Genomic DNA, 15,918 nt, shown 5'->3' on the forward strand with positions numbered 1-15,918 from the left:
CATCTCAATGGTTATCCCATCCCTTGTATCCTCCCATTCTTCCCTCCCTCCCATTTTCCCCTTATTCCCCTCCCCTATGACTGTTCCTGAGGGGGATTACCTCCCCTTGTATATGTTCATAGGGTATCAAGTCTCCTCTTGGTAACCTGCTGTCCTTCCTCTGAGTGCCACCAGGTCTCCCCCTCCAGGGGACATGGTCAAAGGTGAGACACCAGAGTATGTGAGAAAGTAATATCCCACTCTCCACTCTACTGTGGAGAATGTTCTGTCCATTGGCTAGATCTGGGTAGGGGTTTAAGGTTTACCACCTGTATTGTCCTTGGCTGGTGCCTTAGTTTGAGCGGGACCCCTGTGCCCAAATCTGCCTACCATAATGTTCTACTTGTAGGTTTCTAGGACCCTCTGGATCTTTCTACTTGTGTTTGTATTTTTATCTCGTAAACTTAACTATGCAGAACCTATTAGAAAAAAATGACCTATAAATTCAAAGTAAAAAATATTATATTGTGTCATAAAGTCACCAGGGGGAATCATATTCTGTAAAACCAAGAATCCTATCTCCCTGACCCAAGGTGCTAGGAAACCTTAGTGGCATCAGAGATGGTAAAGGCATGCCAGAAGCCAATCGGTGACATAAGCCTCCCTTGGATCAGTAATTGCAAATAATCTCAATTTCTTACCTTCTCATAAAACTCAAAACAAAGAGTGCCACTGTTCAGCTTCCCACACAGGGAACTTGTTTCTCTGCTTTCACTTTGTCAAAGCAGTAGGCAGAGGAACATAGAACTTCTTTAACGTTTCTTCTCCTTCCACTGTTTATCTGCCCAACTGACTACTGTGTGGCTTCTAATAATTTATAACATAGAGGCTGAGAAGGAAGCATCAAACCCAACCAGCATGAGCAAGGAGATTTCAGGGTGAGAGGTCAGCAATGTTTTCTGAAAAGGACCATTTCATAAATTATTTAGTTGTGTTCAGTCTACTCAAATCTGGCTTAGTTACAAAATATTTTGGGAACATATGTAGATAAATTGGTGTGATTCATTATGTTAAAATTGTGTTGACCAAAAAATAAAAAAACAAACCGAACAACAACAAAAAACAGGTGGCAGGGTAGATTTGGTTTGTAGGCTGCAGTTCGTTGACAACCTTATTTGGGTTTTTTTTTTCTTTCCAGAGAAACCTTAAAGCACTCTGATTTTCATAAAGGCAAAATATCTTATAACTGTCTGAAAGCAATTTTTTCTTAAATAAAGACAAAAACCTTAAATTTGTGGGCAATATTTGAATTGCTAATGTTCACACTAAGATATGTGACTAATGATGAAGGTTTTCCTTGAAAGAAGATGTCTGTGTTCCACAGAAGAATAACCATTATAGAAGCATCCCTGCAATATTGGGGGGAAATCCCATTAATGATGACACTTAATCAGGGTATCAGAGGCTCAAGACACACATCTTCTTTGTGCACATTCTGATCCTAACTCAAGAAGCTATAAAGTGATGTATGGCTGAACAGAAGCTCAGATCAAGACGGCATCTGAGAGCTGACTCTAATTGGATCATACTCCTGTGACTGTACTTGATTATTCACTTCCCCCAAACCTTAAACCCCATTCAGATCCTCTCTCCTGTGCTGGTGCATAGTCGCCGTGTCCTGTGCCCTTCTGGATCTCACGCATTCTCATGATCTGTTTTGTTGATCAGCTTAACGCAGCAGAGTAGCCCTTCTTTCACACATAGCTTGAGCTCCTTGCACTCATTCAACTGGCCGAAGTGCAGCCTGAGTTTAATGTGTTTAGTAATCTGTTCTTCATCTTCAGCCAATCTTTGTCAGATCAGTCTTACACTACATTTGGAACCGCACACCTCAGATGGATTCTCCACCCTGCCGAGCAACCATTCTCTGTCGAGTACTCTGCTAGCCCTTTTGGCTGAGATGCTCTACGACAAATTCCCTGGTGGCTCTACGGAGCTAATGTGATTCTTTAAATTTTGTTTTGTTTCTTTGTGATGTGGCGTTTGTAGCCATAAGGTTATTGTGTAGTTCAAACGCTTATTTCTGTAGCGCCCGCTACCCATATCTTGCTGCAGTCTTTGTTCTGAGAATCTCCTGTCTCAATGTTGTGTAAATACTGATCCACAATTGTCCCCCTGATGTCAATAAAGCAGCTCACATCCAATCACTGAGCAGGGAAAAGAATAGGGCTGGACTTCCTGCCAGCCAGGGGAGGAGGAGTTAGAAGAGGAAGTAGAAAATTCAGTGGGGGATTCAGCCAAAGGCAGAGGCCCAAGAGACATCTGGAAGGATCTGGAGCCAAGGTACCCCTGAGAGGAAACCAAACTAGTTTAGAGGGTTAAGATTAGAGTAATAACTTCTCAGCTATTGTGTTGTGAAACTTTTTATTAAACAAACATAAAAAGAGTCTCAATTATTTGGGTGTTAGCCAGATTAAGAGAGAAACTAAGAGAAACGAACACAGTTATATAAAAGTAACTATAACAGGAGTGTTTTTCAGTCTCAAAGTTTCGTAGTTAGTGCAATTGTAGTCTGATGGAGTTCTATGCTCCGAATCTTACCAAAATTACATTGGAAAGAAGGCAAATTCATTATTCTGTTCTTGGACTATACAAGTTTTCCAATCTCACTGGTATTTGCCAAAATAATTTTTCTGCAGTTATAGACTAGAAAACCTCCATTTGTAGCTGTCTGTTGGCCAGGGACCAACCAGCCTGTGGAAGGCACTCAGAACTCCTCTATCATGCCTTCTATCAAGGTGCTTTACAACATGAAATCATTCTCTCTTGGATCAACAGCAACTGATACCTCGGTTTCCTCTTCTGTAACCACGTGGGGAATTGTTTTAAGGGTAACTCTGTTCAGCCAGGTCCATTCGCTGTGGTTTCTTTGTTTTTTATAAAGGAAATAGTCACAGGAGGGAAGTAGTCTCACATCACAGGACCTACAGTGCTCTGTGAGAATGTTATTACAAGAGTAGAGGCCACAACGAGCATCACCTTGGAACTCTTCTTTTTAATATGTCTTCCTCACATTCAGCAGCTAACATAACTCTCACTAATAAAAATTACTATTAGTACTCAAAGAAATGCTTCTGGTAAACCTACAAGCCTGTGCTCAGATGAAGCCTTCCTATCTTAAGCTTTCTCTTCTAGTATTATTTTTTTGTCACAGTGGTTAAAATCATGACCAAAAGTGACTTGTTGAAGAAAGGTTTTATGTCATCTTATCTGTCACAGTCCATCATCGAGGGAAGCCAAGGCAGGTGACTGAAGCAGAGGCCACAGAGGAATGATGCTTAAAGACCCATTCCCTGGCTCGTGTTCAGCTACCTTTCTTATATAGCACAGGCCTGCCTACCTATGGGTAACATCATCTCTAGAGAGCTGGGCCTTCCCACATCAGTCATTAATCAAGAAAAGGTCACCTCACATAGACCCATTCTTCAATTATGGGTTCCTCTTCCTAGATGTGTCAAATGAATTCTTGAAAGTTGAGACCTGTAACCATAGTCAAATTGCCCATTCTACAATACTGAAGGTAAATCCATATGTTGTTCGTAGGCACTTAAATAAACCTCCCCTCTCCAGAACATTGCTATTCTTTTTTTATTTCTCTTAAGCATTCTTGGCCACATATGAACAATCAATGATGTACCCAAACAGATTAAGTTTTTTCCCACCATGAGCCCATTCCTTTCATCAGTAACAATTATCTCACTGTATTCACCTATGACTTTCTAGAATTTACTCCAGTCCATTTTTTTTTCATGCTACCAATATTCATGGGGACACAAATGATACCCTTTTGTCAAAGGAAAGCTCATTCTCAATCACAAACTTCTGCTAGCTCTCAGCATCCATCACAGCTGTCACTTCTTTGTGATATGTTTCCTTCTTCTGAAGTTCTGGACAGCATGTGTCCTATATATCCTGGTGGAATCTTGTCCATTTCTGTACATGGCATAATCTTCAGCTAATTGTTTCACCAGGAAGATTGTAGTCACTCTTGAATTTCCATCTTTGTGTTTATATACAAGCAGTCTGTAAACAAATCATTTGGTCCCACATTCAATCATATCCTTTGTCTGATATTGTATTCCCAGTTATACAGCTACTTCCCAGATGACAACCTTCTTCTCATATCATGACAGTCACAGCCTTTAGCCACCCTCTTGCTTGAACTCCTGCCCCATCAAGACTCCGTCCATCTATCAACCACTATGACATTCTGAGACAAAAAAAAAAAAGCATATTAGTTAACTGGCTATGCTCTACAAATAACATATTTTCATCCAAACCAAAGGTAAGATGACATATAGAAAGAGTCTATTGAAAGGCATAGACTCAGGATCTGTTCTTGTTCTTACTAATTCTGTCTTTTCTGAAATGATAGCCTTGCTGAGTTTATAAGATGATAAGATTGTTTTTGTGGTTTTGCTTGCAGATGTACGAATGATATCGTCTTCATCTTCACTGGGCTTTCTAATTAAGTGACAACTCCTTGTCTGTAATATTTAAACTAGAATACTACTAGTTTCTTTCCATTTACTTGGCCCTGTGTTTATCTGCAGTAGTACTACTATATACTACTGGAGTTCTTAGTTATCTGCCTAATGTCTCTAACCCATAATGGGATAGAGTCACCATGGGAGCAGTCACTTCTGTTTTATTCACTGACATATTCTCAATCAATAGGACAGAGTTTGATACAAAGGAGTATTTGCAAATTATTGAATATTGAATAATTAAGAAAGCAATGTGCTAATAGTCCTTTTCCAACTTTAAAATCCTATCAAGCACCTTTTATTCACATTTTATTGTGATTTTTGAAATAATAGTATTTAATTACTAAATATTAATTGCAAATATTAACATAATTCATGAATAATTTTCTTATAATCATCTTCTATAAATGTATCTTATTATAATCCTAGTGTAAGCATGTGAGAACTTTTCTCAGACGTGGAACTGTTGGGCTATGGGATACGTTCATGGTCTTTGGGATAATGATAAATTGTGTTCCAAAAGTTTCAGAAGAGAAATGAGTAAGTGAAACATATTATCACACAGCGCATTTAGGCTACGTGTGGACATGTCACAGAGACTCTCATGAAAGTCTTTAAATCTATATACTTATTCTAAGCTTATATAGTTAATATGTAATACTATGTTTAGTAGTGTATAAAAACAAGGTAAAAGAATGATACACAAATGCCCCATTGTAGTGTCTGACTTGTGGGCCTGGACTGAAAGCAAGGACTGGAAGTATTTTGCATGGCAGAATCTTCAAAGATACTGGTCAAATATTGTTCTCAAGCTTCATGATAGATTGATAGGAATCTACTTTACTTTACATTTTATGATTTAACGTGTATATGTGTGCTAATATCTGCTTTTGTATGTGTAAACCATGACATAGTTTAAGCATATAGTAACTGGCTACTGAGCATGTACGGTCCGAATCTATTCAGGTTCAGTTTGCCATTACTTCTCATAACTAGCATATCCGTTGCAAACATAATAGTAAGGAACAGAAGGAATGAAAATAAACCGGATTCCGAAATGTTGGAACAGAGAAGACAACCTTTCTGGGACCCACCTCACACACAGGCAAAAGCAGTTCAAGATTTAGAATTATAGTGCACGACCTACACAGTACAACCTTTACAAATGACACTGTTGTATTCACCTGCTCATTTGTTGCCTTTCAGTGAGGCAAAGCTAAACGAGACTGTGTTCTAAATGGCATTTGAAAACATCTGCTGCCTGCATCGAAGTGTACTGCCAATAGCCGGTAACCACTGCAGCCTCACAGTGGCCATAGTGAGGCTCCATGGTGCTGACCAGAAGCACAGTGCTGAAATGCCAGGAAAAGCCAGGTTTGTCTGCATTCCTGCGGAGGCACCACCCACACCCTGCAGTAGTATCCTCCAGAGTCTCATTTCTCAACATGTGGGCGGTCCTCAGAAGAAAGTCCTTAGACCTGGGAAAAGGCTCACACTTCCCTTCTCTGTTCAGCCGCTACCTTTCAGCTTGCTCTGACTTAGAAGCAACTCCGCTACCTAAGCCACTTTTACATGTCCCTTGGCAGTGATTAGGGAACCGCACATACAGTATCGTATAAATTAAACTAAGTGAAAAATTAACTTCCTGAAGAAAAACCGCAAGCTGTCCTCCTCCAAAATATGTGTTCACCCTGACCTTTTTGGAGGCCTCGACACATCCCAGCCTTTTAACTTCATGAAAATCTTTTTCGATAGCTTACTCCCAGGGCAGATTTATGTCCGGAAAATTTGGAGTTGCTTACCAAAAGGATGAGAGTCATTTATTTTCCTGTTTCTGGTCTGCCACACGAATGAGATAACATCAGCTAAAATATTCAGCAGAAGCTGTTAGACGGTTTTATATTTTTTTCTTTCCCTCTTTGAGACCAGTTACCTATTTAACTCCATCCTGTCAATTAAACCGGAGAAAAAACGCAAAGAACTAATTAGGCAACTGTGTAATTTTAATTAGCTGTTTTGATAATTAAACTAATTAGTTCCCCTGTGTTTCCACAATATGTGGTGGACTGGTTTTGATATCACAGCTTCCGAGTTCCATTCCATTAGTTAATTAGTCACTTTTGCATTAGAAAGCTTTATTAATGGCCTTAATTTGCAGTTGAAATGAGAAATCTGCTGTCAATAATTTGGATAATTGCCTACTGTTTGATTATAAAGTACAAAAGTAGCAGAGTACCATTACATATGCAAATCCCAGGGGGTTATTTCCTGGATGCTTAGCTTTCTTGATCTACATTTCATCCTCTCTTGCTTTCTGTTTTTTTCTTGACCCTGTTAGGGGGAAGAGAATCCAGCTTATTAAGAGAATGAAGGCCTGCTTTTCTTCCCCCTCCCTTCGCCTTGTCCTGTACTGCATGTATGCTTGTGCCTGCAATTGTTAAAGTTATTGCTTGCTTTGTACCTAATTAGTGTCCTTGGAATTAAATGAACAGCTCTGTATACACCTCAAGCTCCTGCAGCCATGTTTGTGCATTGAATAATTGATTCTACTCTGCTAATCAGATAGGGACATAATGAGCCAGTTTAATTAAATGGGGATCTAACCTGGTGAACACTGGGAAAATATTTGCTCATTTACTTAGTAAAAGGCCACAGTTGCTTTTCATTGGATGGAAGGGAAGGTTACAGAAAGTAAAGTAGGATCTCAGAGCAGCCCATTACAGTGGGTCCACAAGCACCGCCGAAATAGTGAAAGGGTCCGCTTGGTTTGGGCGTGGGGGCCAGAGTGGGAAGACTTTAATCAAAGGACTAGAAGACGCTGAAACGGCTGCCAGGTTCCCCTGACTCTCCCAGAGGTGTCAGCACTGCTGCTCTGCTATGCACAGGGAGGCAGGTTTCTCGGCCATACATGGTCTTTAGTGATTTCCAGAAAGAATTCAACTCACTTCCCTGCCAGTTGGCGCCCGTGCGACTGAATAAAGGTAAGACCCAGATGCAGTTTGTCTTCTTCGCCGGTGACAGGACTGACCTGATTGTTTTCCTGTGACCCTGCAGAGGCTGCCTACTGGAAATGAGTAACCAAATGTGTGTCTCCTGCAGCCTTATTCCTGTGCTGAGAAGAGAGAGAGAGAGAGAGAGAGAGAGAGAGAGAGAGAGAGAGAGAGAGAGAGAGAGAGAGAGAGAGAGAGAGAGAGAGAGAGAGAGAGAGAGAGAGAGAGAGAGAGAGAGAGAGATGAACAAACCAAGGCGTGGGAGGGAGTAGGGCCTCGGGAAACTTCAGGGAGAATGTTTGAAAGGGGAATTTTGACTTCAAGGACAGCAGCAGCTGGTCATTTTCAAACTCCAAGCTGGCCACAGCAAGAGTTGTGTGTCCACCCAGGTGAAATCTTGGGAAGGGGAAAACAACAATGCTCTTCCAAGGGTAGATAATTACCTACATTTTGAATTCCACCTTAAGTGAAGCACAGCACCACCCACATACTCAGCAAAATGAGGTCCTGCTCACTAGAGGCACAGGCACCCACCCTCCTGTAGTTCCTACTCCACACTGGACCAACTCTTGCTGCAGGGGTCAAACCCGGGAAGGCCAATATAACCACCACACGGTGCTCATCTGCTGGGATGCTTGGGGACGAGATAGCATATTGACCCCGAATCTATACTCTGAGTCATAGCAATTGTCATTCTGCCACGGTAACACCTTGTTGCCACTGGCAATGTAATTAAAGCTGCAAGGACTCATTTTCCATCCTTATCTCTTAAGCTCCTTTGAATCAGAAACTGTTTGTCTGTTGTAACAGAGCAAACCTACTACAAAGCTATATGTTTATGTATGAATGTTTGGTAGCTTTTCCTTTTAAGGGGGATGAGGGTATGGACATAATTACCAATATTCATCCAAATAATATGTATAAACAAGTGTTGAAGGGCTGGTGTACTAGGCATACACAGAAATCCTTGTCTGTTCTGTCTGTGAGAATATATATATATGTATATATATATTCACATGGCTCATAGATAATCTATATAAATAAACATAGATGCTGCATATACACATGCACACACACACAGAGTTTAAATTTTACTCACCCCCTTTTCTCCTCTATTAAAATTCCAAATGGCTAAGAGGATTTTCTCAATTTAGTCATACTTTTAATCTTCACTGAAATGACTGATGACTTCTTATAATAAAAAGTTGACAGGCTTACATTGCGCACCGGTGGATTAGTTTCCCTTGGTGATGAGGTTTTCTTTTGTGCGCCGTGTGTCTGTTTGATGGAGGTTTAACAGAAAGCATTTTGGCAGAAATTGGATGCAGCAGGGATCATCTGGAGATGGCTGCTGTTCGATATTAACTGCACACAGTAACTTTTTTTTCCTTCTTCCTTTTTTTATATTCTTCAGCCAGGTGACAGAGAGAGAGAGAGAGAGAGAGAGAGAGCCAAATGTTTCTTTCTTCTTCTTTTTTTCCTTTCCTTTTACAAGTAAATTTTTTTCTTTTTAAGAATAAGTTATTTATCAATCTGCAAATACCTCAAAATACTTAGTGTAGTTGGGCCATTGTTTAATCAGAGCATGGCAAAGAAGCTTGCTTAGCAAGGAAGCCCTAGAACACCGAGAGCTGGGAGGTGAATTTCTAATTCCCAAGTGGGTGGGAGGCTCCAGGAAGCCTCATGCAAACAGGACCTGTCCACAGGTAAGAATTTGATGTTTAATGGAGACATACCTTTGATACTTGCCTAAAATTAAAAAAAAAAATGGCCTCCCCCATCCTTAACCCTCTCTTGCAACCCCTACTTATTACTTATTGGAAGCATTGAGAGTCTCATAATGGAGACTCACCAGCTGTCAACTGCTGTGGAACATGTTCTGAACATATGCACCTATTTTTTTTTAACTTGTGAATATCCACACACAGAGCAAAAACAACCTAAGAAGTACATATCATTTACCAGGAAAGCTCTGACCAGGTGGGTGAGCTCATATCCTCTATGCCCCCAAGCACTCCGTCCAGCCATTTGAAGTGCATCAATCTGCATTTGCTATGAGAGCATTAAGCCTGGGCTCTCCTGCCCTGTACAAACGAGGATCTCCTTTAATCAAGAGCTAGATCTGTGCGTGTGCATTTAACACACCAGTGAAGCTCTTCTACCTAATAGCAAATATGCACCTTTAAAAGCGCAGTGTTCTTTGAAATATGTGAGAATTTAATTACTGCTTTAATTCTCCAGTAATAAAGAAAACCTTCAAGTCTGCTCACAGTGTGAAGTTCTTAGATCCCAGCAAAACGCTTCTGATAGAGACAGGACAAGCTTAATCTGCACTTACCTCTGCTGCAGACGCCAGCACTGACAATCCTGCCTGGCTTGTCAAGTTTCAAGGACTCGCAATCCTTAATTTAAACACTTGTGAGATCTATGGGGCCTGTCAGTCTGGTTAATTAAGGTCCTCATCTTTCACCCTATCCTCTCCACCAAAACAAAATCTGGCTCTTTTTTAATATGCCACTTAAAGCTTTATCTACTGATTAAGCAAACAGGTTCGAGTTTAAGTAGTCTATCTTAGAAGACTTAAGTGGAGGTGGTTTTGTTCTGAAAGGGAGCTCAGACTAAAAATTCTTACTGGTGAGTGTCAGAGATAGTTCAGCCTCGCCTTCCTCAGGCTTCCTTTTTCAGAGCAAATTAAGGAAATGTTGAGTAGTTCTGGGTGAGAAGTGATGGTGTGTGCATTCCCAAGTTTGCCAGGGCTTCCTTTCTTAGCGAGGGGGTGAACTTCACGTATGTCACATGACAGTCCCAGGTGGGAACCATCACTTTCTTCTCACCTATAAGAACTGAATTTCTGACAAGCTTCACCTGGAAAATTTGTGAATGAAAAATTTAATATCCTGTAGGGAAACAGTGCTTGTAAAAGACCAAGGCTTGGGTCACTATGATGGTTCTTTGGATGAAAGCACATTCCAACATGCCTGAAGGCCTGAATTTGATCGATCCTTGGAATCGATGGTGGAAGGAAGAAAGCGACTCCTAGAAGCGGTGCTTAGGTTCCCACATTATGTCCTATGGAATGCACCCCCACACTCATCCAAAATACATACATCAATACATCCAATAAGGAAGCAGCTAGGGGTCTAGGAAATGTCTACAAAAATCTGTGAGTATTTAAAATGCAAATTCATGGGGGTTCAGTGGGTGTTTGCTGCCCAAGCATGAGACCCTAAAATGGGGTATCCAGCAGCCAAGGAAAAAGCTGAAGGTGACCACTGACACCTGTAGCCACAACACTGTGGTGTGTGGAGACAGAGGGACCTTGGGTTTGAAGGTTGACAGCCTAATTCCAGGTTCAGTGAGAAACTCTGTCTCAAGAGAGTAAGATTGATGAGAGTGATCAAGCAAGAAACCTAATGCTATTGTGTAGATTTCACATGCCTACTTACAGACACAGGCACTCTTTCAACATATGGGCACAAACAAACACATACATATACAAAAAGTCTAAAAGGGGGTATCACTATTGTCAGTTTATATTCACTAATATATTAACATAGTCCACTAAAGAAGGCATCCTATATGAAGAGCCCATAAACCAGCAAATAATAATTTACATACACTTTTTTTTCTTTTTGAGATAAGGTCTCACATAGCCTAGGCTGACTTTTAACTCCCAATGCAGCTGATGACGACCTGTAGGTAGGTCCCCCTCGTCCTGCATCCACGGGGATCACAGGCATGAGTCATCATGCCCAATTTATAATAGTGCCTCAGATTGAACCTATGGCCCTGGATGTGTTAGGCAAGTACTCCACCCACTGAGTAGATCCCATTCTGTATGATCTTAATATGATCTTAATATGATAATATGAATGAAAACTTCCTCATCAATTTAAAATTACCTTCATTCAATGGCATAATTCATTTTAGAATCTCATCCAGTCTCTGTTTTAATATCACCACAAAGCATGGGTTCTGCTGTAGATCATAGTTACAATAGAAGATTCCATGTGGTCTTCATCTAATATTTAATGACTCGATGGCAGAACTGCAAGAGCTGTGTCCCGTGACCTCCTGTAATTCCAAAGACAGAGGCACTTCCTTCTGAAATTCTTCATCGTTGAGTGTTCTCTCTCACCTCTTGTAAAGCATACCCCAAAAATGTATCCTTTGATGAGAGGTAACATTGGGAAATCAAGAATTATAGGTACAGAAACAAGCATTGTTCAGTATGTAACTTTTATGAGCAGCACTAAGGTCTACATACCACAGGATTTGTGACAGGTTACTCAACAATGGCTTCCAATGAGTCTAAAGGGACTTAAAAAACACTTCACATGAGTTATAAGATGTGATGCAGGTAAAGGAATTAGTACAGTTCACTGCCTAGAGTTTTACCACAGGGATCTCAGGGTCATAGTTGAACACCGCTTTTCTTTTGTCTCCTGTTGGCTTACAAATGTCTACTACACACTGAAGACCCTTAAATGGTCAAATATAACAATAAAGATGTTTGTGACAGTGTGGAATATATTCCTGTGTTCTTAGTACAGCACAGACTCAATGTATTCCTACACCTCTGTCTATGCAAAAATGCAAAAAATGTAAAAATATCCTCATTTTTGCCTAAGATACTTGCCTCACATCCCTCTCCCACTGGGGCAGACATGCAGGGATGCTTGCTTACTCTTTCAGCGACAGACATAAGCATCAAGTGTCAGTCAGCCTTCAGTTAACAGGCATTCTACTAAACCTCACAGTACCAGAAGTGGGGCAATTAGATCCACTTCAACGGAAGTGCCCAAAAATCAATACATTGTGATAAAGGCACAGAGGATTCTTTTCGTATTGTACATTTAAAAAGTAAACAAGCCTTGAAATATTGTCCTCATTTCAAATTGGTGAAAATGAAGGTAGAGAAAGACAGAGATACAGAGGGAGAAGGAAAGACAAACACACACACAAACAGAAACAGAGAGAGAGAGAGAGAGACAGACAGACAGACAGACAGACAGACACAGACACAGACAGAGACAGACACACACCCAGAGACTAGGCTATGATTCTATGTTAATTCCAATATAGCTGTAAGAGTTACACTGTTACAGTATTGTCATATGATGGAGGATGGAGGAAGGTGTATTGTGCACATCTACTGCCTCGTATCTTCTAAGGGAGATATCAAACTGGACCACATAGACCTGCTTAGCTCTGAGCTCCCATTTGCTGGAACAAATACCCTGAGCTTAAGGAAGGGAGGCACTGAGACTAATGACTTCAGTTCTCCATGCTCCACAACATCTCAGTCTTGATAACTGCTATAGCACTGAGGCCACTTACTTAACAACAACACTATTAGGCCTTGAAATGATTAAGTGTAAAATGAGCCTTTTATGACCCCTCCGTAGCTTACAGTGAATCTTTAGAAATAATTATTGTATACTCTCCCACTAGTGTCAACATTTATTTCCAAATTCTATAGAATGGAACGGAGCAGAGTGGAGCACAAGACATTAAACACTTTAGAAACACTTCTGTACTTACATTTAGTAGATTGTCTTAAAATGTAACCAAACATAACTTTGTCATTCAGAGTCACAAGGTAAACATTTGTCATTTATTATATAATTTTGAATAAAATTATTTTAACCTTTCTTTTCATTTTTGTACTGATATGCCTTCTCAACTAGTACTTGAAAAAAACCTACTTTTTCACTTATCAAAAGTGATTTACTTCAAAACAAAGTATAGACACACAGAACAAGGTATTCCTGAGTAACTGAACACACCATGGACATGTCCTCTTTACTGTATTCATCAGTAAGTACGTCGGGCCACACACAACATCCATGAATGCTTACTTGGTTCATTTAAAACCTAAATTTGTTTATGGGCAGGGATATTTAATTCAAGTTGAAATTTGCAAGCTTTTTCTTTTCTTTTCTTTTCTCAATGGTAGTAAAAGGGTCTTAGTAACTGAGCACATTTTTGCTCCATGGCATCAAGAAAAACTATTTGAAAAAAGTTCAAACAAGGATGATGCATTACCTCCCACTGAAACAGACTGAGAAAAGTCAGCTGTGGTGCAATTCTTTACCAACACATCTAACAGTGACCCAGGATCTTCTTCTGTCTGACTCTACTCCTTTAGCCCACTGCACTTTTTTATGGCTATCTTACTGCCTACTCTCAGACTGATGAAAGCTCTCTTTACCATAACCAGGTACATTGTGAGGAGACGAATATAGTGAAATACATGTCTCTTGTATAAGGAATATTTCAATAGATATACAAATAGAGATGGAGTAGATAGATGATCACCCATATATATGTTAGATAGGGATGATAGATACATAAAGATATATAGATATGGATACATAGATTATAGAGATAAGATGTATATGTGTGTAAAATATAATATAGTATTATATGAGTATATATTATATATCATATAATTGTATTTTATAATATATTATATATTATATAGTTATTATAATGATATAATTATATACAATTATAATTAGATATTATTATATTAATACTATAATATATATAATTATATATAATTGTATAGCAATTATATATAATTTATAGATGTTGATATATTTATCTGATATTATAAATATATATTATATATCATATTTTATAACTATCTAATATATAATATATTACTATGTATATTTGTAATATATTAATATCTATAATACAAGTTAGTATAATATAATGTATTATAATATATATCATATATAATAATATGATATAAATTTTATATTATGTGTTTATAATTTACTGATATAATATATTATAATACAATATATACTAGGTATATAATATATAATTATATATTATGTAGTTATTATATATGATTATTAGATAAATATTATAAATGTATAGATTATATATAAATTACAAATATATGAATTACAAGCAGAAATAAGTATAAGTACATATATGATTATTAGTATATAATATAATAATATATAAATGTATGATTATATATTGTATACATTATATATGGTATGTGTACTATATATACATATATTACATATGAATATAATTACATATTATATTACTATATATTATATATATATATTTGGATCCATAGTATGTATTATATGATATATAATATAATATAGATAGATAGATCAGTAGATAGATAGATGATAGATACTTAAATGGTATACTGAGAAACAAATAACAAAATTCCCTTACTCTCCATTGACAAAATTGAAAGTGAAGATGTCCCAAGTAGTCATTCGCCTGCCATTATAGCATATCAAACAATTTCAAAATTAGGATATCAGAAAAAAATGCCACCAACTGTACATACCTTATATAGAGTTTACCTTTCAAGTGCTATCTAACAGTTTAAGACCTTTACTTTTTACCCTCCAGCTGAGGACTCCGATGCCTATGCGTGGCATGAACATACTCATTTTTAAGGCTTGAAGTGTAGAGATGTATCCAGCCGGAATGGGAAGTGAGGAAAAACTTGAAAGAATTATGCACTCACTCACCAAGTCAATAATGAAATCATCTCATACTAACTGTCCATGTAGATAGCTGAAGAAATGTTAACATGCGATATTTACAACAGCAACTTCATGTCATAGTTTCAACATATTCGCTCCTATGGCAATGCTATGATGCATTCCAACTTGGAATAGATGGTGTTGGAACATGATATGTTGAGGGTAGTAATCACCTCCTAAGTTCTGGTGAAGACAGAGGACTGCTTTACTATAACTGAGTGCTTCAGTGGGCTCTGCGACAGACACGGTGTCCTGTTATATTAGCTACAATACCTTTGTTTGGCTTTCTGATATCTAGTTTCTTGAGTTCTTTATATATTTTGAGTATTAGTCCTCTGTCAGATATTGATCTGGTTAAAAAGATCTTTTCTCATTCTATAGGACGCCACTTTGCCTGGTTGATGATGTTCTTTGACTTTGTTCTTTCAGCTTCATAAGGTCACAGTTATTAATTGTTCATCTTGGTGTGAACAGCATATTTTCAATGTTCTGCACAGAATGTCATCTCCTGTGACGAGGCATTCAAGCATATTACCCATTCACTCTTCTTGCACATTCAGTGTGTCTGGTTTGATGTTGAGGTCTTTGATGCACTTGGGCTTGAGTTTTAGGCGGGGTGATGAATAAGGAACTATAGGCAACTCTTCTACACACAGACACTCAGTCAGAAAGATACTCAATTTGTTTAAGATGTTGTCTTTTTCTCCAGTGTATTTCTGGCTTCTTTACAAAAAATCAGGCGTCCACAGGTGTATGCTCGGGTCTTCAGTTTGATACCATTGATCATCATCTCTGTTTTATATGTCAATACCCTGTGGTTTTTATTACTATAGCTCTGCAGTACAACTAGAAAAGAGAGAAGGTAATATC

General features: G+C 38.6%; 1 long non-coding RNA gene across 1 annotated transcript; it reads left to right on the forward strand.

Moving 5' to 3' along the window:
* The first annotated feature begins 2,213 nt into the window (after positions 1-2,213).
* On the forward strand, positions 2,214-7,009 carry LOC311588369. The gene is made up of 4 exons (XR_014776173.1): positions 2,214-2,322; positions 4,125-4,324; positions 5,733-5,900; positions 6,865-7,009. It is a non-coding gene; the product is annotated as an uncharacterized lncRNA (long non-coding RNA).
* Positions 7,010-15,918: the final 8,909 nt, after the last annotated feature.

The sequence above is a fragment of the Acomys minous genome (genome assembly GCF_964271855.1).
Source record: "Acomys minous genome assembly, chromosome: 17".
Classification (NCBI taxonomy): domain Eukaryota; kingdom Metazoa; phylum Chordata; class Mammalia; order Rodentia; family Muridae; genus Acomys; species Acomys minous.